The sequence below is a fragment of the Prunus persica genome, chromosome G8 (assembly GCF_000346465.2).
Source record: "Prunus persica cultivar Lovell chromosome G8, Prunus_persica_NCBIv2, whole genome shotgun sequence".
Classification (NCBI taxonomy): domain Eukaryota; kingdom Viridiplantae; phylum Streptophyta; class Magnoliopsida; order Rosales; family Rosaceae; genus Prunus; species Prunus persica.
The window spans coordinates 5099349-5125523 of NC_034016.1; the positions used below are offsets into that span (position 1 = coordinate 5099349).

Sequence of the window (26175 nt, forward strand, 5' to 3'; positions counted from 1 at the left end):
TTTTTGAATTAATTAAAAATTTTAAATCAATTTCAAATAAGTTTATAGGTTTTCAAAAAAAAAATAAAAAAAAATCGTTTATGTTTATTTAATGGCAATTTTAACAGAATGGACCACATTGGCTAATGGTCCTAAACACAGGGATCAAATTGGCCAAATTGAAAATACAGGGATTAAATTGACCAACATGGTAAAACACAAGGACTACTTTAGCATTTAAGAATTCTTTTTATTGGTTCTTGCTGGGGGCAGTGTGTAGGTTATAAGAATCAGGCATATAAGGGTGAGATTTGTTATGAGATTTGGTATTTATATTACTCACTTAAAAGTCTCACACAATACACCACTTAATGAAATATTTTAAAATCGATTTTGACTACTTGAAAATCCTAATTGAATACCAACGTACTTTTATTGATTACTTAAAAATCCTAATTGAATGACTTTTAAGCTTCAAAACAATCTATTAAAATCTCAATTGAATACACCCTCTAAACACATTTTCCCATGGCATTGATCCTTCCTAGCATTCCAAGCCTTACCACCTTTAGCAGCCGCCACGTCAAGTTGGCTGCAAGCCAAGTGAAAGGTGATGAGCATGTTCCAGCTGACATACCTAGGCACCATGTTGAACCAAAAAAATTCACACACAAAAAAAGGTTTGGATAAGCCCCCGCAATACTTGTTTTCAAAACAAGTTTGAAACACTCTGGAAGTCATATTGTTCCTATTAGGGAGTTATAATAGTATTACTGTTACAATAGTTAATCCTATTAATGATAGGAGATGGTCAGTTGTCAGTTACATTGTTATTAGGCTGTAACTCCATATTTATGTTTATGATAATGGCTTGTTGTAATTGTAGATTGTTATATTTATATTGTATAATGAACATATGAATGACTAAGAGAAAATCAGTTTCTATATGGTATCAGAACTAATGGCTAACGCTGATTAGCGATCCTCCAGTTGCCAACATTGAAGGTCGTTGGCGCTCCTCACTCTTCACCCATAAGGGTGTTTATTTCTGTATAGTCCTTTTTCCTATCCTCTTCTCAAAAATGAATATGTTTTTTTTTCTTTCCACCTTAGCTGTGAGTATTACATAGCCTTACGCTAAAATGTAGATGAATTTGACTGTTTAACAAGTGATGATTACAAAAATTATAGCTATTTTATGATTTTTCTTTTTTCTTTTTCCTGTGTTGTTATCGTTCTCTTTCTGCAACTATATAAACATCATTTGCTTTCAGAAATGGCTTTGGAACCCACTTATATGCATTGAAAACTCGAATAAAAGAAAGCTATAAAATAATTTCGCACAGAAAACTAAACCTTTAAAGATTTTGAGTTCACCTGAATTATTGAAGCCTCCATCGACTTCACCTCTCTTCTTCACCTCCCTAAACCCTATTGAAGTTCTGCTAGTCTTTTCGCACCCTCTTGTTGCACTTAATCGAAAGCCCAGATGAATTTCACTAAATTTGTAAGAGCCCTAATCATAATTTGATTCAAAATGGCTAATTTCGCACGCCCTAGGGAAGAGGAAGAGACAAGCTGCTTTGGACTGACAAAATTGCCCCTCCACGTGAGGGGCACATGTTTACTCCGTTAAAGAAATTAACAGAAATTTTAACATTTCCTTGAATTGCTTAAAATATGAAACTACAGGGTTAAAAGTGACGAAATTAAAACTACAAGGTCAAAAGTGGTTAAAGTGCCAAACTACAGGGACTAAAAGTGACTTTTGGCCCCCAAAAAAAGGCACCTTTATTCAACTCTCTCTCTTCTTCTCTGTCTAGTAGATCGTACAGCACCTTTGGAATTTATTTTGTGTTTATTTGCATACAAAGGGAGAGAGTCTGGTGCAATTGTTCTCCAATTTTATAAGGGCTACACTTCTTTCATATGTCCAATTCCTTTGTGTCTCTAATTCCTAAAGTCCCAATTGGAGTATGATTGATCCACCTAAAGAATAATGAGCTGTCAAAAGTAATTGCCCATTAATTCTTAAAGCCCAATATATTTAATGGGTGGCCAAATAATTACCCATGAAAATTTTAATAAGATTAAATTTAAATCTCTAAAACAGAAACTCTCAATTAGTGGGCCACACTTACCCATTAATTTTCAATTTTTCCCATAAGTCATCTACCTATGAAAGTCTCCAAATTGTCTCAAAGACACAAATTCTCAGTTAGTGGGCCACACTTACTCATTAATTTTCTCAATTTGGAACTATGTCGGTTTGATCTCGTCAAGGGTACGTAGGCAGTCTAGCATCCCACTAGACGCAACCGCAACCAATTTGAATCACTGGTTTATCTTAACCAAATGCATCTAAACACTTTCCCAAATGTAAATGTCAATTGTAGAAAATTAGTGGGTTCATCAAAATTGCTCATTATTTTTCTTAGACATTGACAATAAGAAAATTGGTATAAAACCATCCAATTTTTCCATTGGTCATCTACCCATGCAAATTTCATTGAGATTAAATTCAAATTCCTCAAATAGAAATTCTCATTTAGTGGGCTACACTCACCCATTAATTTCCAGTTTTTCTCATGAGTCATCTACCCATGTAAATTCCAATGAGATTAAATTCAAATCTCTCAAACACAAATTCTCAATTAGTGGGCCACACTTACCCATTAATTTCTAATTTTTCCCATAGGTCATCTACCTATGAAAATTTTACAATTGTGCCAAAGACACAAATTCTAAATTATTGGGCCACACTTACCCATTAATTTTCTAAATTTGGAACTACGTAGGTTTGATCCCATTAAGAGTACGTAGGCAGTCTAGCATCTCAATAGACGCCATCGCAACCAAATTTGAGTCACTAGTTACATCAACCAAATTCCCACAAATCAAATGTCCATATCCACACAAATCAATTCCGAACTAAGTTGGTTTGATCCCTTTGAAGGGTACGTAGGCAATCTAGATGCAACCGTCCAAAACACAATTCCATATCGAATCCCTGGTTTATTCAACTAAATTCACTCAAACACTTCTCAATACAATTCAAATCAATTTTCCCTCGCAATGAGTTATTTATTCATTGCGATTCTTTGAACTACGAGTGGCTTGATTCCCACAAGGGATACCACTACTACAAAAAACACTTTGCGCGACGAAATAAATTTGTTGCGCAAAACTCGTGAAGAAAGGGTTTGCGTGACGAAAAATATTTTTCGTCGCGTAAAGAATCTACCTTGAGCGACGAAAATATTGGTCGCGCAAAGTTTTTGCGCGACGAAACAATATTGGTCACGCAAGGTTTGTGCGACGGAAAAGTACTCATCGCTCAAAACTTTGCACGACGAAACAATATTGGTCCCGCAAAGTTTTGCGCGACGAAAAATATTGGTCGTGCAAAGGCAAAAATATATATATATATATATTTTTAAAATCCCGGGTCCCATTTTTGGTACCCGCCCAAAATTTTAAAGTTTTGCGCGACTAATAATAACGTCGCGCAAACTTTTTGTTTAATTTACTTGTATGATTTTTTTTTAATTACTTTAATTTAAATTGACATATTCAAGATAAAATTACATATGAAAAATAGTGATCAAATTATCCAATAAATAAATAAATATATAATATTCAAAATGTACACATAAATTAACAAAGTACAATAATAAAATCCTAATACAAGACTATTGTGGTGGTCATGGCGGAGGATATATTTCGATAGCGTCCTAATCCTCAACTTTAGCCATCAAAGTCTCAACGGTTCCCTACAAAAAAAAAAATATATATATATATGGTCAAATAACAAAAAAAAAAAAAAAAAAATTGGCATAATCTCCCCTAAAATTGTTATACCACAAATCCAACCCAAACTCCAATCCTCACCTTATACTCAACCCCAAACCCGACACAAACTCAAAACTAACTCCAAAAACACATATTAATGAAAAAAATTTAAAATTTGGAGAGAATATACATTTTGGCAAGATTGAGAGTGAGTGAGAATCAGAGGGAGAAGTGAGTGTGAGAGAATTAGAGAAGATAGTGAGAGAGAGATGAGAGAGTGAGTGAGAGTGAGAGATAGTGAAAGGAAAGATGAGAGAGTGAGTGAGAGTGAGAGTGAGAGATAGTGAAAAGAGATATGAGAGAGTGAGAGATAGTGAAGAGAGAGATGAGAGATTAAGTGAGAGGAGTGAGTGTGCGAGAAAGGGTGGGATTTGGGGAGAGGGAAAGAGAGAGGAGAGGTAAGAGTAGAGAAAGACAATGAGAAAATGGTGGAGGAGTTATTCTGGTTTTAAAAACCGTATCACTTTGCGCGACGAAAAATATATATTGGTCGTGCAAAGTTTTGCGCGACGAAAAATATTGGATTATTGGTCGCGCAAAGTCTAAAAAAAAATTTCCCACGTTTCATTTTTGGTACCCACCCAAATTTTAAAAGTTTTGCATGACAAAAAATATTAGAATATTAGTCCTGCAAAGTTTTGCGCGACGAAACATATTGGTGGCGCAAAGTCTAAAAAAAAAAATTTTAATTTTTTTTTTTCCCACGTCTCATTTTTGGTACCCGTCGAAATTTTAAAAGTTTTGTGTGACAAAAAATACTCGAATATTGGTCGCGCAAAGTCTAAAAAAATAATTCCCACGTCTCATTTTTTGTACCAGCCCAAATTTTAAAGTTTTGTGCGACGAAAAATATTGGTCACGCAAAGTCTAAAAAAAATTTTAAATTTTTTTTTTCCCACGTCTCATTTTTGGTACCCGCCCAAATTTTAAATGTTTTGCGCGACAAAAAATATTCGAATATTGGTTGCGCAAAGTTTTTAAAAAAATAAAAAATTCCCATGTCCCATTTTTGGTACCCGCCCAAATTTTTGGAGTTTTGTGCTACGAACTGCTGTCGCGCAAACTTTTGAGAGACGAAAAATTAGTTCGTAGCGCAATATTTATAAAAATAATTGTTATGAATAAGGTTAAAGCTACTTAATAAATATGTATACTATTCAATTTCTTAAGTGTTATACGTACAAAATAAATAAATTTAAAGCTACTTAATAAATAAATAAATATATGTATATTATACACACACACCATTCAACGATCCAACCGTCAAACTTGTTTGTATATACTTCAAGATCGTATACCCCAAAAAATTACAAAAAACAAACATTCAGATATCTAGTAACGTGACAAAACTTTTCGATGGTTATAAATGAAAAATCACGATTTAACGGTTATTTTAACTCCGATTTTGATGATTTTTTACAGCTACACTCCTTGACCCTATATGAATACAATGACTAAATTTGATCTTCAATTTAAAATATTTACACTAATAGATACCACAAAATCTTATGTTATATTTAACAAAAGTATAAATAAACTCTTAATTGTTAGTGAATATATTTTTTTGATGGCATACGCATTCTATGAAACTAGTTTCAACGATCCAACTGTCAAACTTGTTTGTTTATACTTCAAGATCGTATACCCCAAAAATTGCAAAAAACAAACATTCAGAGATCTAGTAACGGGACAAAACTTTTCGATGGTTATAAATGAAAAATCATGATTTAACGGTTGTTTTAACTCCGATTTTGATAATGTTTTACAGCTACACTCCTTGACCCTATATGAATACAATGACTGAATTGGATCTTCAATTTAAAATATTTACACTAGTGGATACCACAAAATCTTATGTTATATTTAATGAAAGTATAAATAAACTCTTAATTGTTAGTGAATATATTGTTTTGATGGCATACGCATTCTACGAAACTAGTTTCAACGATCCAACCGTCAAACTTGTTTGTTTATACTTCGAGATCATATACACCAAAAATCAGAAAAAATAAACATTCAGAGATCAAGTAATGAGAAAAAAAATTTCGACGGTTATAAATGAAAAATCACGATTTAATGGTTATTTTAACTCCGATTTTGATGATTTTTTTTACAGCTACACTCCTTGACCCTATATGAATACAATGACTGAATTTGATCTTCAATTTAAAATATTTACACTAGTGGATACCACAAATCTTATGTTATATTTAACGAAAGTATAAATAAACTCTTAATTGTTAGTGAATATATTGTTTTGATGGCATACACATTCAACGAAACTAGTTTCAACGATCCAACCGTCAAACTTGTTTGTTTATACTTTGAGATCATATATGCCAAAAATAAGAAAAGATAAACATTCAGAGATCAAGTAATGGGACAAAACTTTTGACGGTTATAAATGAAAAATTACGATTTAACGGTTATTTTAACTCCAATTTTGATGATTTTTTTACAGCTACACTCCTTCACCCTATATGAATACAATGAACTAATTCGATCATCAATTTAAAATATATATTTTCTAACAAAAACCCAATCTGAACTACAATAATATATTTTTCTAAAAAAAATCCGATCCGAACTAAAATAATAAATTTAAAGCTACTTAATAAATATATATACCGTTTAGTTTCTTAAGTGTTATGCATACAAAATAAAAAAACAAAAATAAATTGGTTTAGGCAACGAATTGTTCGGATTACGTCATGCAAAGATTTAAAATAATAATTTTTTTATTTTATTTATTTTTGTAAAGACTTTGCGCGACAAAACACACTTCGTCGCTAAAGACTTTGTGCAATGAAGTTTATTGTTTCGTCGCGCAAGACTTTGAGCGACGAAGTATTGTCGTCGCGCAAAAGTTTGTCGCGCAAAGTCACTTTGCGCGACGAATTGTTTTTCGTTTCGTCGCGCAAAGTGACATTGAGCGACGAATAGTTTTTCGTTGTGCAAGGGTATTTTTTTACTAGTGTACATAGGCACCCTGAGGTTTGACTTAGGGGCAGCTGCAAAATCAAACACACACATTATGTTTCTTTATGATGGAATCAAAGGGTGTTCCCTTGAAGCAAGAGATTGTAATTAAGAGAATTGCGTCTCGAATGGGTCGAACCTAAAATAATAAAACTCCATTATTTAATTAGTGGTGGTGAAATTATGGTGGGAGATTCACATTTTCCTTCAACACACCAACTTACCACCACCCACATCAGATCCATCATCAGCAAACGAGACAAACACGAACCGTTTTACGTTCTGGATTTGGGGGTTCTTGTCAGCCTCATGAAAAAATGGAGCCATTGCCTTCCCAATGTTCAGCCCTTCTTTGTTGTCAAGTGTAACCATGACCCTGCATTCATTGCTGCATTGGCAACACTTGGTGCAAGCTTTGATTGTGCCAGCAAGGTCGAGATTGAGGCCATCTTTGCTCATGGTGTAAGCCCCACGAAAATTGTTTATGCCAATCCATGCAAGGATGAGTACCATTTAAGGTATGCAGCTGGAGTCAGGGTCGATCTTGCGACCTTTGACTCCATGGATGAAGTTGATATGATCAAAAGGTGCCACCTCAAATGTTCCTTGTTGTTTCGGATTGCTGTACCGAATGACAAGAGCTCGTGGCGTTCATTCGGGACCAAATTTGGTGCGTTGCCTGAGGAGGTCGCACCACTCCTCAGACATGCACACAAACTAGGGTTAAGAGTGGTGGGAATTTCGTTCCATGTGGGATCGAAAGCATCTGAACCTCAGGCATGTTTGGTAGGCCTCACTCCCTTGGACTGTGCTAAATAGGGCTTGAAGCCCATGTTTGGTAAAACAAGGGACTAAGTTAAATGGGATTATGGAGTCCAATAGTAAAAAAACCTCCTCACTCGCTCTCCTTATACAGAGAGCCTAAAATTCGGTTCTCAAAATAAGCCCTTCGCTGAATTGAGAACACGAGACTCTGCCTCTCTCTCTCTCTCTCTCTCTCTCTCTCTCTCTCTCTCTCTCTCTCTCTCGTTTGCGACTCTGGCTCTCTCTCTCTCGTTCTCGTTCGCAACTCCGGCTCTCTCTCTCTCTCTCGTTTCGCGACTCCGGCTCTCTCGTTCGCGACTCCGACTCTCTTTCTCATATGTTCTCTCTCTCTGCCACATTTTTCAAAGGTAATTTTTTATGGGTATTGCTTTTTCTTGGGAGTTATTGAGAAATTTCATTGTTAGGTTGTTTGTTGGGTTGTTATTTTCTATCTATCCTCTGTTTGGTTGCTGAGAATTTTAGGCAAGAAAAAGGGAAAATCTTCCATTTTTGTGTTTTATGCTGTTATAGATTATATAATAATTAGTGGCTTCACTTAAGTTAAGCGGATAATGGAAATCGAATTAAAAAATTTAGCTGCATGTGTCATTTTAGATTCAATTTCTGAGCAACCAAATAGTGCATTAGGGTTTGAATGTGGATCTGTGTATTTCTGTGAAAAATTTGCTTCACTTTTGCTGTAGTATTTTTGTGAGAAATTTCCTTGTTTTGGATTGCAATTCAAAAACTATACTATTTCTAAAAATGGACATCCATTTTAGAAATTAGAGTTGTATCCTGATTTTTTTAAGTTAAACTTTTGTTTAGCAGGGCATATTGGCTTGTTTGGATCTGTGTGGGTTTAAATGTTTCAATTGTTTCCATTGTTTGGATCAGTCAGCCAAGTACTTGTTTCCTCTGTTATATTGCAGTTTTTGGATCATATTGGATTATTACAGTGAAGCTATTTATGCTTGGTTGTATAGGTGTTTTGTTGTCACTGCTTGAATCATTGAATGGGCTTAAAGGCCAAGTTGGTTAGTGAAATTTTAGTTTCTCCATTGCTCTATTTGACATAGTAAAATCACTGACTCAAAAACCTACCTAGCTCTATATTTGGTTCACTAATTACTAGTCATGCCTAACACTAGTCTGCAGATCATGATGTTTTATTTTTCTGGTGTTCCTGTGAACTTCTTGGCCACTCTTGTTTTTGTTCTTCTGTATTTTTTGCTTTTCCTGGTATAAAAGTTCTTTTTTTTATTTTTTATTTTATAAATAAAATGAAGTTGGATCATGGTATTCAAACATGACTTGTTGGAGGCACACCTATTGTAAGGATATCATCAGAGGCATATTGTGGATGGGGAGTGGTCGCTATCACTATTGTTTGATTACACATGGGCTAAGAATCTTGTTCTGTTAATAACATTGTTCTGTTTAGATTCAAAGATTTTGTTTTGTTATTCTTAGGGTTGAAAATTTACCTCATTGACCCTATAATAATTTTGTTTCTGGAGTTGTATTCCTTTTTTTTTGGTAATCTGATTATGGAATGCAGATATTATTGCAATGCCTTGTTGAGAATTGCTTGTCAGTTGAGCGATTGCAGGTATGGTTATGCAAATTGTGTTATAATATTAAACTGAATTATTGATCTCTAATCTACAATTGATTTTGAGTATGACTGCGCAATTAGTGTCTGGATGGTTGTGTTATAATATGAAATCTGATTTTTTGTTAATGAACTGCTCAAGAATATGATTTTTCATATATGGATTTTGGAAAATTCTTGTGTTGGTTGAGTTATACAATGAAATCTCAATTTTATCTTGAGTATAAACTGCTCGCCAATATGATTTTGCAAATATGTATATTGGGTGATTTGAAGTGATATCTTATGCAAATTTAGTACCTTACACTTTTTAATCTTATGTTCATATTCCTGTTGTTTATGTTTCCATTTTATATGCTCTTTTCATGTTTATTTCAGTATGTGAGACTTATGAAACAGAAGGACACCTACACCAAAACGCAATTGGATAAAGTTCGAGATGAATGAGCAAGTCAAGTCATATATTAGAGTGGCTTTTTGTTTGAAATAAGCATTCTCCCTTCATTTTAAATGTATTTTTGTTGCTAGTATGTTGCTTAAAGACAAGTATGGATCATATGTGGGGTTGGAAAATTTATGATTTATGGAAGTGTTGGATATATATTTGATGTATGGATGTATTTATACAAAATTAGTGAAATACCCATTCCTAGACATGAAACTATAAATATACCCTATACTATTTAAAGTATAGAAACACACCCAAAATAAACCCAAAAATCGACAGCTGTCGATTTTTTAAATTCAATAGCAATGTTGAATTATTGTTTTTCCCTTTTGCCCAAAATAAACCCAGCTCCAAGGCTCAATTAAAATAATCGACGATTGCTCCTTCAAAATCTCGGAGCTGGTTTGTGAGAAATCGATGAGCTGCCAATTTAACTAACCTCACCGTCGGAGCCGTAACTCTAATTTTCATTGCTTTCTGGATCTCTCATTTGCTTTCTCACAGATCTTGCAGCTATTTCCAGATCTCATAGCTCAATCTCTCGCATCTTAGTCATATGCAAGGTCGTTTTACAACTCAGGAGGTAGACTCGGGTCCTGATCCATGAGGCCGACTCTTTCCTCCATCGACAATGATGCGTTGCAGAGGCCTTTTCTCTATTCGGTGAGATCATCAAATCGAAGATCATCAACGACCGTGAGACCGAGAGGTCTAGGGGCTTCGGCTTCGTCACTTTCAACCACGAGAAGGCCATAAGGGACACGATCGAAGGCATAAACGGCTAGAACATCGACGGTCGTAACATCACCGTCAATGAGGCCCAATCTGGTGGAAGCGGCGATGGTGGTGGTGGTAATGGAGGTTAAAGCTGTGGAGGATATGGTGGCGTTGGCTACGGATCTAACGGCGTTGGCTACTAAGGTGGCGATCATCGTGAAGGCGGTGGGGATAGCGTCTCGATGACGATTCGGTTTAGGTCACTAAGGTAATTTGTATTTGATATTCATTTGAGTTTTGAATTGTGATTTTAATTTTTTGTTGTTTATAATTTGGTTTGATTTTAGATTCGGTTTGGTTGTGAATTTGATCTTGTGTTTTGGTTTGAGCTGTGGTTAAAATTTTGTGATATTGATCAACTTTAATCTCAAGTGAAAGAAGGTGCCCATAGCCATTGCCCGGCCATTCACATCATGATACCATTGACTATCACTGAGGTAATGAAGGTAACACTTTCAAATAGTTCTATGACATAGTATTAACAGTATACTTCTATGACATAGTATTAACAGTGTACTTTTTTTTTCTTGTAGATGTATTTCCTTTTGCCTTTGCGATTATTTCTGATGAAACTATGGACAATTGGAGGTGGTTTCTGCACAGGATATCGGATGTCTTGCTGGTTTTTTTTTGAGTTTTTTTGTATGAAGTGGTATTAACAATGTTTTCTATGAAATAGTAGTAACAATGTTTTTTATGAAATTGTATTAACAATGTTTTCTATAAAATGGTAGTAAAAATGTTTTTTATGAAATTGTATTAACAATGTACTTCTATGACATGATATTAACAATGTACGTCTATGACTTGGTATTAACAATGTATTTCTATGAAATGGTATTAACAATGGTTTATTGTATGAAATGGTATTAACAATGTTCTATTTGTATGAAATGGTATTAACAATATCTTTTTGTAAGAAATGGTATTAAAAATATTTTTGTATGAAATGGTATTAACAATGTTCTATTTGTATGAAATGGTATTAACAATATCTTTTTGTAAGAAATGGTATTAAATTTTTTTTTTTTTTTTGGGTATGAAATGGTATTAACGATGTTTTTGTATGAAATGGTATTAACAATGTTTTCCTATGAAATGGTATTAACAATGTACTTCTATGACATGGTTTCCAGAGGTTCGATGGAGAAGGAAGGGTCGTAGGGGCATGCCCTTGGTTTTTGTTTTTTTTAATTTTTAATTTTAAAAAAAATCTAGGTTGGGCTTGTTTTGGGTTTTTTTGGGTTTTTTGTATTGGGCTTTTTTTAAGTTAGTTAGTGGCAGTCATGTAATTTATAGGAAATTCAACACTCATTTTGTATGTAGTAAATGATTTTTGGGTATGTTTCTAAAGTGTATTTCATGTAGGTTTTTTTTATAATTTTAGCCTCTATTTTGGGTATATCACTAAAGCTCCCTTAAATTTATATATGGTTTTTAATGTGCAATGGGCAACACTACATGATATTGTTCATAACAACCTCAATTTTGCACAAACAAATAAAATTTAAAATTTAAAATAACAACAATACTCATAAGACAACTAAGTGGTGGTCGGTGGTTGTTATTGATATATTAATCAAATTCTTTGTGTTTGCATACAAGTAAAGACTTAATTATACATAAACTCGATGAAATTTATAACCTTAATAACAAACAAAAAGTCTTTGGTTTGGAGGAAAAGAAATGTACATATGAGTTTGGTAATTATAATAACAAAAAAAAAACTTCCATTTAATTATTTTTAAATTTTAAAAATAATAATTTTTTAGTCCGACACAGCACCAAACATAGGTCTTCACTATTTTTATAATCCAGCTTCTTAGTCCGACGCAGCACCAAACATAGGTCAGTACTTAATCCAGCTTAGGCCAATCCGAGCTAATCCTAGACAGTCCTAGAATTTAGTCCAGTCCATGATAGTCCGCCGTGCCAAACGACCCTCAAGTGTACTGCAGAGCAATAGCTGCAACTAAAGCTGCATTTGATATGGCTGATGAGCTCAAAATGCCCAAAATGAATGTACGTGCTTGATATTGGTGGTGGGTTCAAAGCAAATCAACTGTTTGATGAAATAGCCGAGACCATAAATGTTGCCATCAAAGACTACTTTTCTGATCATCAGTCAGATTCTGATCTGACGGTGATGGCTGAGCCAGGAAGGTTCTTTGCTAAAACTGCATTCACAATGGTTGCAAATGTGATGGGGAAGAGAGTGAGGGGAGAGAAAAGAGAGTATTGGAAATATCTCTCTCTATACGCATCAATTCTCTCTGTCCAAACCCTATCCCCATTGAATCTACCTCCAAGCTCTATCACCATAGTAAGCACTTCGTCTCTGTCGCCATTGTAAGCACTTAGTCTCTGCCTCCAAGCTCTACTGGTTTCTCTCGCCCGATGATTCTTTGTCTGTCGCCGTCAACCAGAAGAGGTACCTTACACCTCTCTCTCTCTCTCTCTCTCTCTCTCTCTCTCTCTCTCTCTCTCTCTCTCCTTCTTCAATTTATTGATTTTGCCTATAATTTCATATACACTTTCTTTGAATTTGAAAGATATGGGAACCTCATAATTTCATATACAACTCTCTCTCTCTCTCTCCTTCTTCAATTTATTGATTTTGCCTATAATTTCATATACACTTTCTTTGAATTTGAAAGATATGGGAACCTCATAATTTCATATACAACTTGCCCTAAACCCTGATTCTTCTTTATGGGCTAGATTGTTTTCGGTGGCAGGAAATGCGTAGGGAAATTACACTTCCTACTTATTCTTCTTTATAGGCTAGATTCTGAAATTTTTCGGTGGAAAAGAGAGGGGTGTTGTGCTAGGTTATTGTGCTGAGTTAATTAACTTGGATGTTTACATGGATACCAAAATTTAGCAAATACATATATGTATTTATATATGGGAACAATGGGACCACCTTGCATATGCATGATGCATATCTCTGAATCAACAGCTGCCAATTAATCTCTGTAATTTGACCAACCATTTTTTGTTTTGATTCAAACATTTTTTCCTCTTTCGATCCTCGGTTGGCCTTTTGGGTTTTCTGCTCAAAGGCAAAGGCCATTATTATGTCACACTGTCTTCTTCACACCCACACTACTACATTTTACACTTTGCGCGACGAAGTTAATTTCGTCGCGCAAAATAAATTGTGGTCGCACAAATTTCAGCGCCACAAAAACTTCGTCGCGCAGAATCCGTCGCGCAAAGATCGTGTAGAAAGACTTTGCGCGACGAAGTTTTTTCATTGGTCGCGCAAAGTTACTTTGCGCGACGAAAAAATATTGGTCGCGCAAAGTAACTTTGCGCGACGAACTCAAAGTGACTTTGCGCGACGACAAATATTGGTAGCGCAAAGTTTTGCGCGACAAAATACATTGGTCGCGCAAAGGTTTGCGCGACGAAAAACATTGGTCGCGCAAAGTTTTGCTCGACGAAATACATTGGTCGTGCAAAGTTTTGCGCGACGAAATACATTGGTCGCACAACTGTTTGCGCGACGAAATACATTGGTCGCGCAAAGTCTTAAAAAAATTCCCGCGTCAAATTTTTGGTACCCGCCCAAATTTTTAGAGTTTTACGCGACAAATAGTAACGTCGCGCAAATATTTGCGCGACGAAATATTTTTTGTTTTAAATTTTTTTAATTTGAAATAAACTAATTTAATAGTTTGCGCTACGAAATATTTTTTCTTTAGAATTTATTTATATGAATTTTTTCAAATTTTTACTTTTTAAATTTAATTTAATTGTATGATTTCTTTTTAAAATAACTTCAATTTAAATTGATATTAATTTTTTCAAATTTTTACTTTTTAAATTTAATTTAATTGTAAGATTTTTCTTAATTACTTTAATTTAAATTGACATATTCAAAATAAATTACATATGAAAAATAGTGATCAAATTATCCAATAAATATAAATATATATTCAAAATGTACATATAAATTAACAAAGTACAATAATAAAATTCTAATACAAGCGTATTGTGGTGGTAGTGGCGGAGGATATGTTTTGATAGCTTCCTAATCCTCAACTTTAGCCGTCAAAGTCTCGATGATTCCCTACAAAAAAAACAAATATAGTCAAATAACAACAACAACAACAAAAAGAATGCACAATCTCCCCTAAAATTGTTATACCACAAATCCAACCCAAACTCCAATCTCTCCCCTTTACTCAACCCCAAACCCCACACAAACTCAAAACTAACTCCAAAAACACATATTAATGAAAAAAATTTAAAATTTGGAGAGAATATACCTTTTGGCAAGATTGAGAGTGAGTGAGAATGAGAGGGAGAAGTGAGTGTGAGAGAATTAGAAAAGATAGTGATAGAGAGATGAGAGAGTGAGAGATAGTGAAAAGATAGATGAGAGAGTGAGTGAGAGTGAGAGATAGTAAAGATAGAGATGAGAGATTAAGTGAGAGGAGTTAGTGTGAGAGAAAGGGTGCGATTTGGGGAAAGGGAAAGAGAGAGGAGAGGTAAGAGTAGAGAAAGAAATTGAGAAAATGGTGGAGGAGTTATTTCAGTTTTAAAAATCGTATCACTTTGCGCGACGAAAATATGGTTGGTCGCGCAAAGTTTTGCGCGACGAAACATATTGGTCTCGCAAAGTTTTGCGCGACGAATAGAGGAATATTGGTCGCGCAAAGTCTAAAAAAATTATTTTTTTAAAAAAAAAATTCCCGCATCCCATTTTTGGTACCCGCCAAAATTTTTAAATTTTTGCGCGACGAAAAATAATTATTGGTCGCGCAAAGTCTAAAACAATTATATATAAAAAATTCCCGCGTCCCATTTTTGGTACCCGCTCAAATTTTTGCGCGACGAAAAATATATATTGGTCGCGCAAAGTTTTGCGCAACGAAACATATTGGTCTCGCAAATTTTTGCGCGACGAATACAGGAGTATTGGTCGCGCAAAGTCTAAAAAAAATTATTTTTTTTAAAAAAAATTCCTGCATCCCATTTTTGGTACCCGCCAAAATTTTTAAATTTTTGCGCGACGAAAAATATATATTGGTCGCGCAAAGTCTAAAACAATTATATAAAAAAATTCCCGCGTCCCATTTTTGATACCCGCCCAAAATTTTTGCGCGACGAAAAATATATATTGGTCGCGCAAAGTTTTGAGCGACAAAAAATATTGGTCGCGCAAAGTCTAAAGTTTTTTTTTTAATTTTAAAAACCCGCGTCCCATTTTTGGTACTCGCCCAAATTTTTTGAGTTTTGCACAATGAACTGTTGGTCGCGCAAACTTTTGAGAGACGAAAAATTGGTTCGTAGCACAATATTTATAAAAATAATTGTTATGAATAATAAAAAATAAAAAAAAATTATTTTATGATTTAAAATATAATTAAGGTGAAAGCTACTTAATAAATGTATATACTATTCAATTTCTTAAGTGTTATACGTATAAAATAAATAAATTTAAAGCTACTTAATAAATATATGTATATAAATATATATATATACACACACCATTCAACGATCCAACCATAAGACTTGTTTGTATATACTTCAAGATCGTATACCCCAAAAATCGCAAAAAACAAACATTCAGAGATTTAGTAACGGGACAAAACTTTTCGATAGTTATAAATGAAAAATCACGATTTAACGGTTATTTTAACTCCGATTTTGATGATTTTTTTACAGCTACACTCCTTGACCCTATATGAATACAATGATTGAATTTGATCTTCAATTTAAAACATTTGCACTAGTGGATACCACAAAATCTTATGTTATATTTAACGAAAATATAAATAAACTCTTAATTGTTAGTGAATATATTGTTTTGATGGCATATGCATTCTACGAAACTAGTTTCAACGATCCAACCGTCAAACTTGTTTTTTTATACTTCGAGATCATATACGCCAAAAATCGGAAAAAATAAACATTCATAGATCAAGTAACGGGACAAAACTTTTCGACGGTTATAAATGAAAAATCATGATTTAACGGTTATTTTAACTCCGATATCGATGATTTTTTACAGCTACACTCCTTGACCCTATATGAATACAATGACTGAATTTGATCTTCAATTTAAAATATTTACACTAGTGGATACCACAAAATCTTATGTTATATTTAACGAAAGTATAAATAAACTCTTAATTGTTAGTGAATATATTGTTTTGATGGCATATGCATTCTACGAAACTAATTTCAACGATCCAACCGTCAAACTTGTTTTTTTATACTTCGAGATCATATACGCCAAAAATCGGAAAAAATAAACATTCAAAGATCAAGCAACGGGACAAAACTTTTCGACGGTTATAAATGAAAAATCATGATTTAATGGTTATTTTAACTCCGATTTTGATGATTTTTTACACCTACACTCCTTGACCCTATGTGAATACAATGACTGAATTTGATCTTCAATTTAAAATATTTACACTAGTGGATACCACAAAATCTTATGTTATATTTAACGAAAATATAAATAAACTCTTAATTGTTAGTGAATATATTGTTTTGATGGTATACACATTCTACGAAACTAGTTTCAACGATCCAACCGTCAAACTTGTTTGTTTATACTTCGAGATCATTTATGCCAAAAATCGGAAAAAAAAAACATTCATTGATCAAGTAATGAGACAAAAATTTTTGACGGTTATAAATGAAAAATCATGATTTAATGGTTATTTTAACTTCGATTTTGATGATTTTTTATAGCTACACTCCTTGACCCTATATGAATACAATGACTGAATTTGATCTTCAATTTAAAATATTTACACTAGTGGATACCACAAAATCTTATGTTATACTTACGAAAGTATAAATAAACTCCTAATTGTTAGTGAACAAAAAAAAACTAGTTTCAACAATCCAACCGTCAAACTTGTTTGTTTATACTTCGAGATCATATACGCCAAAAATCGGAAAAAATAAACATTCAGAGATCAAGTAAGGGGACAAAACTTTTCGATGGTTGTAATGAAAAATCACGATTTAATGGTTATTTTAACTCCGATTTTGATGATTTTTTACTGCTACACTCCTTGACCCGATATGAATACAATGAACTAATTCGATCGTCAATTTAAAATATATATTTTCTAACAAAAACCCAATCCGAACAACAATAATATATTTTTCTAATAAAAATCCGATCCGATCTAAAATAATAAGTTTAAAGCTACTTAATAAATATATATACCGTTTAATTTCTTAAGTGTTATGCATACAAAATAAAAAAAAAAATAAATTGGTTTAGGTGACAAAATGTTTGGATTACGTCATGCAAAGATTCTAAAAAATAATTTTTTTATTCTATTTATTTTTGTAAGGACTTTGCGCGACGAAAAGTAAACTTCGTCGCGCAAAGTCACTTTGAGCGACGAAGTTTACTTTTCGTCGCGCAAAATTGGTCGCGCAAGACTTTGAACGACGATGTATTGTCGTCGCGCAAAAGTTTGTCGCGCGAAGTGACTTTGCGCGACGAATTATTTTTCGTTGCGCAAAATTTGGTCGCGCAAGACTTTGAGCGACGAAGTTTCAAGTTTCGTCGCGCAAAGTAACTTTGAGCGACGAATAATTTTTCATTGCGCAAAATTTGGTCGCGCAAGGGGTTTTTTTTACTAGTGCCACATACTTTATGATTTTACTCACTGATAAGATTGTGGAGTTTATTTATTTGCATGTATTTGAAGATTATTAGATTTTTCTCTTGACAAAGTGATAATTAAAATGATTAAAATGTATGATAGGCCTTGATCATTGATCTAAATGCTGGAAAGTGAAAATTTTTAAATGGAACGTAATGAATCTAACTAAAGCTTTTTCTTTTCTGAAACTACATATGGTACACTGTTTCCATATCAACTATATGTGATTTATGATATGTTGTATAAATGCCAGACCATCAACAAACTTCTTTGAGGGCAAACTTCTCCCCACCAGATGTGTAGTTCCACTACTACAAAAAGTGAAAAAGACGACCAGAAAACAACGACGGTCTAAGTGAAAACCGTCGTGGTTTTTAAAAAGACGACGGTTCTAAAAACACCGTCGTGTAATACCACCTTAGACAACTAAAAAATGGAGATTCAAATGGTTGTTCAAAAACAACAACGTACCTAATTAAACAACCGACGTCTATTTGAAACAGATTTTCGCAGTGTAAAATCAAAGCAAACAAAGAACGGCAGAAGTTATGAATAGACCGACGTAGAAAGTAAAGACGACGATTTCAATAAAAGCCGCCGTTTTTACTCATAAAATAACACGACGAGGTTTTCGTATAAGACGCCGTATAATTACAAACAAATCCACGGCTTTAAAATACAAAATAATCTTAACAGATGACACAGATTTGCAATCAGAGAGACAATTTTTTGGAAGTTGATCAACGTCGTTGCAAATTTGCAATCAGAGAGACAATTTTCAACGACGGTTATATTATACCTAACGACGTTTAAAAACAAATCAACGTCGCTCAACAAATATATTACGTCGTCTTAGTCTTACTTAAGACGACGAAAAACGACGACAGTAGTAAAAAAACAGTCGTTGTTTTTATATTCTTATTTTATTTAAATCTGTCGTGTTAGTTAAAAACGACGGCATAACAAAAAACCGTCGTTTTGTTTCAAACTGAATTAATTTAAAATTTCTTCAGGAAAGCAAAATCTATTTATAATTTTCTCGGGTTAGTAATATTGCGTCGTGTTAGTTTACAAATTCTAGAACATTAATTTCCCTCATTTTAAATTTCCTCGGGAAAGAAAAATCTATTTATCACGCTTTGTAATTGAAAACTAAAATTGAAAGAATTCTGGAAAAAAAACTCTATTTATAATTTTACCTTAATATAGACGACGAGAAAAGACGACGGTAGAACAGAAAACCGCCGTTGTTTCAGTTTCTTTAACAGTTTGGTCCTTTATCTTTCTGCAGGACTTGTATAGTTCAAAGCATTGACAATGTCTTCATCATATCTCCCAGCAACTACTGATTCGATTGCTCATGCTTTAGAGGCCATCTGAAGCCATTTCTATTCTTTATCGCATTCTTGAAACCCATCTTCTTCTTCTGAAGCTCTACGGATAAAGGAAGAGGCTATCACAAATCTGACGGATCTTCTTAGTCAAAAAAATCAAGCAGAGGATCAGGCACATCTGATCTTCAGATTTCCCTGAGAAGCGAACTTTCCTTCGACAGCGAGTGGAGGCCAGGCTTGCATCTCTTTTGATGGAAAGCAAGGAGTATTCAGAAGCACTAAGTGTCCTATCAGGCTTGATCAAGGAAGTGAGAAGGCTAGTTGACAAGCTTCTTCTTGTCAACTAGCCTAAATGTAAGCTCAATTTCTCTTTGAGAAAGACCTCCAAATTATTGTCTTTGAGATGTGAGAGACAGTGTCTCTGAGAGAGGAAGAACTTGGAACCCTAAATGTAAACCGCGAAAATGAATGAAAGCGACAAATTTATAGAATAAATTTTTAAAACCAACGGCGGTCCTTACCAAAAACCGCCGTTTAAATTGTAACATCAACGTCGGTATTACTGACGTATATTACAGAACTCCATGTCGGTACATTAATAATCCCGACGTCTTAAATAATCTACCATGACGCGAGTTATTACTTATGTACTTTAATTTTTGAGTTTACTACGACGGTACCTACAACCTACTGTCGTATTTATTTACCACGTCCGAAGTTAAATTTACCGACGTATTTTGTACTTTATACGTCGTAGTTATATGTAACCGCCGTATTATTTTTTTGAAATGGTTTTATATGTAAGCAACTTTTCGTCTACTTGACTTACACATTAGTTGTTTTTATATTCTTATTTTATTTAAATCTGTCATCCAAAAAAGAAACTTTACATATTGCAGAATATTAATTTCCTTCGTTTTAAATTTCCTCCGGAAAAAAAACTCTATTTATAACGCACTGTAATTGAAAAATAAACTGAAAGGTCACGGGAAAAAAAATTCTATTCATAATTTAAAAATTAAAATCCACGTCGGTTATATTAAACCTAACGACGTTAAATGAAATGATTCCACGTCGAACGAAAAATATTGCGTCGTGTTAGTTAAAAACGACGTAGTTAAATGTAACCGCCGTATTATTTTTTTGAAATGGTTTTATATGTAAGCAACTTTTCGACTTACACATGCACTGTTTCCAAACCCGATTAAAAATTTCAATCTCCAGAGAAACCTTTTCGTCTTTTTTCCTTGTCAGAGCATTGTCAGAGTTTCTCATCGTCTTCCTCTCGTCTTCTTCGTCGTCTCTGAACTTAAACATCGATCATCTTCCTCTTGCTTTCATTGCACGCAAAAGGTAAGCTTTCATTTTCACTATTTTGGTTACTGTTTTGCATGCTCATACGTTTTTTGTTTGAAAAATCTTTTTACCTTTTTTCTGGCCAAAATCATTTTACTTCTTTCCAAGTTTGATAAAATATACAGACAAAGAGGGAAAGTTTCCAACTTTGAAGACAACTACCTCAACTAAATAAGACGACGGTAGACCACGACGGTTCGTCAGTTGTTCTAGCGTCGTCTGAAAATTGACAAAGTTGTTTTTAAAATAATAGTCTTTTTTTATATGCTTGTTTAATTGCAGGTTTGATTTCTCTGAACAATGGTTTTTGTTTTTCCCTTATTTGATAAAATATAAAGAAAAAGAAACTAGGGTTGGTATCTAATATAGACGACAAAATATCTTATTGTTTTACATCGTGTGAATGTTAATACCACGACGGTGTATTACTATTGACGTCGTATGAACATAAATACCACGACGTTATATAAATAATAGTTTACCACGACGGTGTATTACTATTGACGTCGTGTGAACATATATACCACGACGTTATATAAATAATGGTTTTAAACATTTATTACGTCTGAGATTATTTCATTGCGTCGTCTAAAATCATATCATACGTCGTATTTTTTAATACCGTCGTTTGTGTTCTTAATGTTTTCCTGAAATATTTTCACTTGCAGTTTTGTCTGTTAGAATGGTTTCTCAACAACAAACTAAGGATTCTGGCTCCAAGAAGCTTGGAATGGTAGCTCCTCAAGACAAGTCTTCGAAGGAGATGAAGTCTTCGAAGAAGATGAAGTTTGCTTCATCATCTGCTGAGACAGAACCAACCAGCCAGACAACAATCTCTGATGATTCAAAGACTGGTCGAGGTATGAGCACAATGCCTCATGTTGTGAAGAGAAAGCTTCAGAAACTGAGGCCAATTGTTGAGTACAATAAAAGGGGGAAAGGTGTTGGCCAAGCACATATTGAGATGCAGTCGTATATTGGTGTGTTGGCACGCTCCAGGATCCCACTTGTGGACAAGAAATGGTCCCAAATCCCCAAGGATATAAAGGAGCAGATTTGGGAAGCAGTTGACATGGCTTTTGTCGTAGGCCAAGGGGGCAAGACCTCTGTTTTAGCTTCTGCTTCCAAGAAATGGAAGGATTTCAAGTCTACACTAACGAGGCATTATATCCTTCCATACACCAATGACAGGGAGAAATTAAGCCAACCCCCTGAAACATATAAATTCATAGAGAAAGCACAATGGGATGCTTTTGTAGCTTCAAGGCTATCCAAAGATTTTGAGTCTGTGCATTCTCAACATGCACAGATTAGGGAGAAACTCGAGTACAATCATCGATTGTCTCGAAAAGGATATGCTGGATTGGAGGATCAATTGGAGGAAACCATGCCTGGGGTAGAAATTGATCGATCTACCTTATGGAAGAGAGCTAGACAGGGCAAACATGGTAACATCCCTGATCCAAAGGTGGCAGAGAAAGCAAAATTAATTGTAAGCCTACTATCACTCTGTTTTAAATTTTTATTAAACTGTGAATTATTCTTATTACGTCGTATGTTATATTTTTCGTCGTGTGAATGATATTACCACGTCGAAAAGTTTTTAAAAACGTCGTTAAAGGTCTAAATAGGAATCACTACTAATTTTCTGTAATTATAGCATAAGACGTCGGTGGTTCATTTTCGCGTCGTTTGAATGATATTACCACGTCGAAACTTTTTTAAAAACGTCGTTAACGGTCTAAATAGGAATCACTACTCTGTTTTCTTTAATTATAGCATAAGACGTCGGTTGTTTATTCATTTCGTCGTTTTAAATAAATAACCACGTCGGTATAACTACCGTCGTGATAAGTTATAATAACGTCGGTTTATACGTTATTGCGTCGTGTGAAATTATATAATACGTCATTTGTACATAAATAACCGTCGTGTGTTTTTTTGTTTATCTTTGTTTTAGGATGAATTGCAGAAACAAGTCTCGGAAGGCAAAGTCAGAGTAGATGGCAGCAATGATGTGCTGACCATGGCTTTGGGCCCCGAGCATCCAGGCAGAGTGAGGGGAGTTGGTGCTGGTGTTTCCCCAAGGCAATATTTCTATTTGCCCAAACCACAGAGGGTGAGCTTTGACGACCGTTTGAAGGACAGTTTAAGAGTTCTCCTTCAAGAAGAGACTAAAAAGATGGAGGCTAAGGCAAGGGAAGAGGCCTTAAGGATGGAGGCTAGGACAAAACAATTGGTAGAGGCTGAGAGGGAGCATTTCCTGAGTCAGCTTTCCCAATTAATTCCCAATTTTGATCCAAGCATGCTTAAACCAAGAATTAGCCAAAGCCCCAAAAATCCAATGTCTGACAAAGCTAGCTGCTCTGGAGGTGATGTGAGATCCCTACATTTGGAGGATGATACTGCCAAAATGGGGAAACATCAGCCAGATGAAGAGAAGGAAGAAGAAAAAAGAGATGAAGAGAAGGAAGAAGAAAAGGAGAAAGAAGATGAAGAAAAGCATGACGACAAGGTATGTTCACATAACTTTGCCTTTTTTATTTGTTTTTCAAAATTTCAGACGTCGATATTTTTATTTAATCCGTCGTTTGTTTACAACTTAGACGGCGGAATTTGTTTAAGACGTAATAAAATATTTAAACGACGGTTTTTTCACCGTCGTTTAAATGGTTTCAGACGACGCTTTATTCATAAAACCGTCGTCTTTATTGAATTACCACGACAGTTTTTTCACCGTCGTTTAAATACTTTTAAGACGACATTTTATTCCTTAAACCGTCGTCTTTATTGAATTACCACGTCATTTTTTTTATTTCTTTAAACAAGTTATTGAAGTTGGTGATTATTCAAATATGGAGGCGCCATCTTCTTTAAAAACCCTTTGTCGTTTTGTGGAAACGACACTCCTGCCTGAGGATAAGACACTCCAATTTACAATTGATAAGGAGGTGTTTGGTGGTGAGCGCGATACCTTCCTCCTGCCTGAAGATATTACACAATTTGCAGGCATGGAAGAAATTGGAGCTACTGTATTGGCTGTATATATGAGGTTTGTACTTCTAAAATAATACCTCGTTGGTTTATATATTGCGTCGTCTTAACTAACTAACCACGTCGTCTTAACTAACTACCGTCGTGATAAATATATTATAACGTCCTCATCTATTTCAGTACGTCGTGTGAAATATTATAATACGTCGTTTTTTTATACATAACCGTCGTGTTTTTTTGTGCTGACTTGTTTATATTATTTTATGTATTTAGGTACTTACACGATGTTTTGAAACAAGCCAATATGTGCAGCATGGTTGGCTTTATCGACCCTGCTACAGTTAGTGCCAACTCTGGCACAATAACTGAAAGATCACGACTGGTAGCAGCTCGACTTCAGAAGACAGACGGTGAACAGATTTTCATGATGCCTTACAATCCAGGGTTAGTCTCCTTAGGATTTTGTTTTTATGATTTTCAATAAATGACAGCTTATAAACTAACCACGTCGGTGTTTTATTTTATTTAGTCGTTTGAAACTACTAACCACGTCGGTATTTATTTATCGTCGTGATAAATATAATGTCGTCGTTATCTACTTTATTTCGTCGTGTGAAATACTATAATACGTCGTTTTTGTAAATAACCGTCGTTTTTATATTAATTTTGTGCAGCCGTCATTGGATCTTACTGATTGTAAGAGCAAAGAAGGAGACCGTCTATTTTCTGGATCCTCTGCCAGGTCATCGTGTGGTCGACGAAGAGGCAAAAAATATCGTGAACAGTGCTTTAAAAATATATAATACCCACATAGCCCGAGCACGACGTAAAAATGTAATTTGGAAAACTCTCTCAGGCACACCAAAGCAACCCAGCAATGTCGAATGCGGGTACTATGTGATGCGCTTCATGAGGGACATCATCATGGATCCTTCCTTGGGGTTTGAGAATAAGGTAAGAAGAAATTACCTTCATACATTTCACGTCGTTTTTTGTATTATCAACGACGGTCATGTAAAATTAACGTCGTTGAATGGATATACTACGTCGGTTATGAAAAATATCGTCGTCTGTGATTGAATTTCTTTTTATTTATAAACCCTAATAGTCATTGTTTATGCAGTATGCCAAGGGAAACCAGGAAGCTTCATACCCCCAAGAAGCCATTGATGAAGTCCGGAATGAATGGGCAGAGTTTGTTTTCCAAATTATTAAACAGGGCAATTATTGAACACTTGATATTTATGTATAATGTACAAATTTTCTCTATAATATGTAATGTAAAAATTTGTTGAGGTTTTCTTAAATTAAAAAAAAAACAAACATACAAATTGCTTAACCGACGTGTAATACTTTTCCAACGACCTAATAAAGTCAAAAACCGTCGTATTTTGTTGTTTCGTGTTTTAAACAAATACGACGTAAAAATATAGTTAGACGACGTTCTTTGAACAATTGAGTCGTTTATGGTTTACAACATCTTCAATTTCTTAAGGGTTCAGGGTATCATCGACGACGTTTATGTAACGACAGCGGTTAAGTCGTGGAATATATATTTTACGTCGTATAGTTAAATAGCCGCCATGGTTTCTCATTTTAACGACGTCATTTTAACGACTTAGTAGTCTATTACAATTTACAACGTCTACAATTTATTAACACCGACGTGGTTTGTTGTTGTGGTAAGAATATTTTATTATTTTTATATCAAAATATTCAAAATAAATTTAAAATAAATCAGAAAATTGAAAAGTCAACTCCTATGAAGTCATTAATATATTTTCTTCCACATAAACCTTGAAAAAATTCATTTTGAATAACAAAAATTTAAAATGATCATCCAAAACAAAATTGTTTTGATGAGTCATAAAATCACTTCTAGTTTTATGGTTTAGGGTTTAGAGTCTAGGGTTTAGAGATTAGGGTTGTTATTTATTGGGGTTTATTTTTAAAGTATAATTTTTGGGTAGTCTAGGGTATATGTTAGGCTTTAAAACAATAAAACCTTTTATAAACTTAATTTTTTAAATTGTATAATTTAGTTTTATGGGTTTAGGGTATTAATTTTTAACGACGGTGGTTGCGTCGTGGAATACATATTTTACGTCGTACAGAAAAACATACGACATGGTTTACGCTTTAAACGACGTCATTTTAATATGTAAGTCGGTTTATATAATTTACAGCGTCTTTAATTTCTTAACACCGACGTGGTTTTTCAGTCGTCGTTATATAAAAAATTCAAAATAAATTTAAAATTAATCCGAAAAATGAAGCTTCAAAATGAACGGCTATACGTTCTTAATCCGAAAAATGAAGTTTCCATCGTGGAATATTAAATTTACGTCGGTACTTGTAGAACTTTCGCCTTGGTTTTTCTTTCGA

The 26175-nt window shown here is 34.3% G+C and overlaps 1 pseudogene; it reads left to right on the top strand.

The window, feature by feature from the left end:
- Positions 508–26175, top strand: part of LOC18766972 — a 96517-nt pseudogene continuing 70849 nt past the window's right edge.